The 5,375-nt window shown below is 39.0% G+C and overlaps 1 non-coding gene across 1 annotated transcript; it reads left to right on the top strand.

Moving 5' to 3' along the window:
- Window positions 1-4,728: 4,728 nt before the first annotated feature.
- On the top strand, window positions 4,729-4,801 carry Trnak-uuu. The gene has a single exon. It is a non-coding gene; the product is annotated as a tRNA-Lys (tRNA).
- Window positions 4,802-5,375: the final 574 nt, after the last annotated feature.

Below are 5,375 nucleotides of genomic sequence, written 5' to 3'. Positions count from 1 at the left end.
TAAATCAGGGCTTTTTAAAATTTTGTGAAATCCATGGATAAAAATGGTTCAGGTTTTGGCTTGTTTAAAACAATATCCACTTAAGTCAGTGAGGCAAAGATCAAAGAAGGAATTTTTAATTGGCCACAGATAAATGAATTGCTGAAGTATTTGGATTTTCAACAGCAATCGAGTTCAACGGAAAAGAGCGTGTGAAAAGCATTAAAAATGTAATTGAACATTCTCTAGGAGATATCATGGCTGAAAATTATCGCAATCTGGTTGCTAATCTCAAATCGTATAAAAAAGGGCTGCAATATGAATTTAAAATTTCAATCTCTCGAGTCACCTCTTGACTTATTTCCATCAACCCCTGCCGCTGTTAGTGATAGTTAAAGAGCGTTTCCACCAGGAAAACATGGAAAATGGCGCCAAGGAAAATTCAGCAAGATTTTATCATATTACTGCTGGATACTTGCCATGTATTAAATATGCAAAAAAATCCTGAGAAAGTAACCCATTTCTTTCACATTTTTGAAAATCACGATTTATTTTTGAAACGTCCCTGAGCCCTTATTTAATCCGCTTGTCCTAAGAAAACTAGACGTGATGAGCCCAGACCTAAAACACCTATAGGATCACCCAACAATATGTCTGGGACAGACAAAAGTGTTTTTTGTTGACAAGCGCAATTTGTGAAAAAGTAAATCAACTGAATGTTCGGCTTCCAAAAGCCGGAATGTGAATTGATGCCACACACAACAAGGCATTGAGGGGGACGCGCTGATTGCAGGGACGGATCCAGGATTTCTTTCTGGGGTGGGGGGCACAAGTAAGGCCGTGTACACGATTTTGTTCTGGAGGGGGCACAAAGATATCACGTAATACAAAACGAACGCAATGACAGTGCAGATAGGGCCGTATTGAAAATCTTGCATATAAAACGAGGTTAGTGTTTGTGATTTATTCTCCGTAGGTATTTGTCTCAAAATTCGGCCCGAATTTTCGCAAAATGTTAAAAGTCAGGGTTCTGCTGCCAGAGCTCTGGCGGCAGAGTTAACATTATCTGATATTTAAAAAAATCGGATCTGAGACCCGGACATAAGTTTCCAACTACTTTCCCGCACAGTGACAATATGATCCTGAAAGAAATACATTTTTGGCCCACCGTATTGTTGGGGCAATACGCATTACTGATTTAAGGTTTCTCTTCTAAACTGATTTAAGGTTTCTCCGGCCTCGGTGGCGGCATTCCTTCCTGCCAAACAAGAGGTCGCAAGTTCGAGTCACGCCTGGTTAGGCTGCCCTTATCTAGGACGTAGTTGTTCTTTGACGTTCCACTGTAAAATCTCTTCAACACCCCGATGTAAAATGGCCAATTTGTACTGTATTCGTTGATATGGGAATAAGTAAATAAAATACGGTTCAAGACAAAGTTGATGCCGAATAAAATTAAGCAGACGGATTATTTATGCCGAAATACAATTCTAATTCAATCAATTGAAATTATTGTCCGTGAAAATTAAATTCTCGTAGGACTCTTTTATGTATCGCCAGAATTACATTGCCTAGGCATGACTGGCGCCCCATCCGTGCAGTCCCCATGCCCAAAATAGAAACCTGACGGAATTCCGTCAGGTTTCTATTCTGTGCCCCAAGCATACGACCTTGTCGAATGCTTTGAGTGCACTTGCCTCGCGAAGCCCAAGGAGACTCGTCCCTTGTCTACCCCAATCAGCCGAGGGTTGCTCTCAAAAGGTCTCAATGGACAGAAGGGTATTCCCCAGTACTTTTTTTAGCCATCAGCAGACGAGTTGTACCTCCCGTACCCGATGGGGAACATTGGGGAAGGCACCGTCGGATTTAAAGCCCTTCTGAAGATTCCGAAGGCCTGTGTGGTTCAAGGGATGAAGGTTCAGTGGAGGGTCTTTTAAATTGCTTCCCCTAAACCTTGGGAGTGCATGGCGAATGTTATGTCGCACGCGAACGGCAGTGGAATGGGAAGGGTTCTTTAGAAAGGGAAATACTGTTGTGGATGGGGGAAACCTTATCTTAAATGTGTACAGAAGCTCATGCTGCATGTGCTGAACGTAAAGCATTGAAACCCCAGCTTCAATAATATTATGGAAAACGAAAAATGTTGGAGAGTAATACTTAATCATAATCCTGATAAATACTTAATTGATTGTAGTTGGAGATTTCAACGTGCCATCTATAGACTGGGAAATATATAGCTTCATTCCTGGCGGGAGGGATTAAAAGATTTGCGAGGCGTTATTACTTAATTTAACATAAAATTCATTGTTTCAAATATCTACATCTACATAATACCCTGCGAGCCACCTCTAGGGTGTTTGGCAGGGGGTGACCAAATACCAACATGCAGCATGCAAGAGGACCTCCACATGCACACTGCACGGTCATAGAAATATCACGCCTACTACCAAATATACGTGCATATTGATATAAAAAAACTTGCCAATGTTTAGTAATTCCTATAGAAACTACATGCTAGGTTAGACTATGGAAAAAGAGATGCAATGACGTATCCAAGAGAGTAACGCTATTAATCCTATTAATTGAGATAACGTTGCTATCCTGAATAGAGCAACGGAAGAATGACATTTTAAATCTCTCTGTTTCGCAGCCTATGTATTTTATTTTCTTCACATGATCAGGTCTATCATAGTACGACGGTAAACGAAGGATATGATTCCCGTCGTCTGAGAAAATATCTTCTTCGAATATACTGAGTAAATTAAGTCTATACTTCGATCTACGTTCCTGTAAAGATTCCCATCCTAACTCGTGTAACATACTGGAAACGCTGCACTTTTTGCCGTAACAACTCGTCACAAATCTGGCCGCCCTGCCCTGTACTCTATTGATATCAGCAATTAGTCCTACTTCATAAGGGCCCCATACGCTAAAAGCTAATTTTAAGCGAGGCTTCCCTCACTAGAGTCAGGTAGCTTATTACTTACACCTTTTTTTTGGGCATTTACCGAGAATTCTTTATACAAATTCCAGTTTACGGTTTGCGATATTATGTTTCTAATTACAGGAGGAGTAGCATTGAAAAGTAATGAATTTGATAGATCATGGTTTCATTTGTGCAGGTGGTGATATCATCGTGTGTATACATTTCAGTTAAAACCCCTAATTATACCTTATTTCCTCTTGAAAAGCGAGCGACTTTTTTAAACCATTTAAATGCGCGGTGCGCGACAACACATTTAAAGGCTGACATGTGGATCCTCTTTTGTAATAATCGTGGATCCATCACTGAATAGGATGAGGAAGCGTTTTTTAGAATTTTCTTGTTTCAGTTTGGCATTGAAAGAGAAAGCTTCACTCCCGCTTGACAGGTCTTTTTTTTGGAGCTTATTATTCATTTAAAACGTGTTGTATGCAAAGACATATCTTTAATTAATACTCTGATGGAGTATCCCAGTCACTATTTTCCAAAGGATTATATTTTTACTACTTTATGTAAAAGTTTTCCCAAAAAAAGAGTCCACCATTTGCTCACTCAACAGCAGCCAAGTATTATTAAAAAATTCTGGAACGTATGCAGGGTTTAATAAAGTATTCCGTTAAACAATGGTACAAAAATAGTCAAAAGATTCCAAAATTAGCCTGTACCTCATTGATGATGATGGAATAAAGTTTTATCTATTAAAACGTGGCGAAAAACGACCGATCGACCATGAGTAATACAAGGGCAGGGTATAGAATATCAATAAAAATATCACTTATCTACTCATGTATGCAGGTGGTGATAGTTACCGCCAACCAGCATATTCCGTAAAATAAAAGACTAACATGTGAATACACTTCCACGTTTTATGTATCTTGAGATAACATTTGATTACACTGGGTGTTACATGCGTGGTCGTGGCAATGGACACTACAACAATATATGTCCTAGTACAGATACACCTATAATTTTCTAAAGGTTGTCAGAAAATATAATTTCATCGAGAGATGAAATTAATAGCGTCACTCACTAGGATGATTTATGCATGTTTATCCTTTTCCATAGGTATATTCTCGTCCTTCAATTCTCTCCATAGTTTACTTCATCTTCCTCTTTCACTTTTAGGCATTGTATACAATGTGTTCTTTCGCGGTACCAAGCTAGTTAGCATTTTTGTAACCGTGCATGGATAGAGTACATTAATTACTAATCATTGGCAAGTTTTGGCTTTCTATATGAGTAAATACGCGTCATGATCTTCATACGTGGGATATAGATTAATTCCATAGTTGATGTGTTATATGTAGAGTAGGTACATGTTGCGTAGTGCATCATCGTGGAAGCAAATTTAAATCCTCTGGTTCTTGTTTATGATGGTTCACCGCCTGTCAATCATCCTAGAAGTGGTTCGCAGGGTAATAATTATGAGTATAAGAAATCCACTCACGGCAAATAACCTATTACCTACCTAGAATGCTTACAGTCGCCTAAAAAAGCAGTGACTACATCAATTCTCATTCTATGCCAAGTACTAATACACATCAAAAATGATGAATTTACCAGAAGGGTATCATGCTCATGTACAGTGGTACGTTTTTCCCTACTGTTTCTTTATTCTGGAAAAATTTATTTTCCATACATTCACCACAAGCGTGCTAGGTGCTTGGTGAGGGCTAAGTCCACAACAATATATATTTGAAAACGGGATGTAGCGCACTTAGTTATGGTAAGATAAATGTAACAAGCACTAATCAACCTAAACATTGAAAGCCCGGATAGCTCAGTCGGTAGAGCATTAGACTTTTAATCTGAGGGTCCAGGGTTCAAGTCCCTGTTCGGGCGAATTTTTTTTTGTCTCTTGCGGTTATAAGCTCCAATATTAATTTCCTATCCCGCCTGTTAGGGGCTCATGCAAATAAAAAGTATCATTGTTTTAACAGCATCCGTACCTAACAGAGGAGAATGTATTCTTGTTTTATAAGCGAAAAATATACCTCATGAGGTAATGAACGTGAGCGCCGCCAGGAATTAGTGACCATAGTAACTGCAAAGTTTTCAATTTTACACGGGTTGATTTTGATGGGTTTAAGAGTCATCTGAAAAATGCTATACCCTTGTTTCAAGAATCAATATTTAAGTTAAATATAGAGGGTACTTGGAAAGATTTTCTTTCGCTCGTAACTTCGGGAATAAATAGCTACCTCCCTAGTAAAACAAAAAAGAAGGCAGCGAACCGAGATGGTATGACGCGGAAGTGAGAAAATCATTGAGGCGTCAGAGAACGTGTCTAGACACGCAAAACTTATTAATGCGTAATCAACATGGATTCAAGAAAAGTAGGTAATGCAAAATCCAGGTAGCGCTTTTCGCCCACAACATTTTTCTTTCGGAGAAGACAACATTCCAGATGACGCGA

Source organism: Ischnura elegans, chromosome 1 (genome assembly GCF_921293095.1).
Source record: "Ischnura elegans chromosome 1, ioIscEleg1.1, whole genome shotgun sequence".
Lineage (NCBI taxonomy): Eukaryota > Metazoa > Arthropoda > Insecta > Odonata > Coenagrionidae > Ischnura > Ischnura elegans.
The sequence above is the reverse complement of the archived record's forward strand: the minus strand, read 5'-3'. Positions and strand labels throughout refer to the sequence as shown.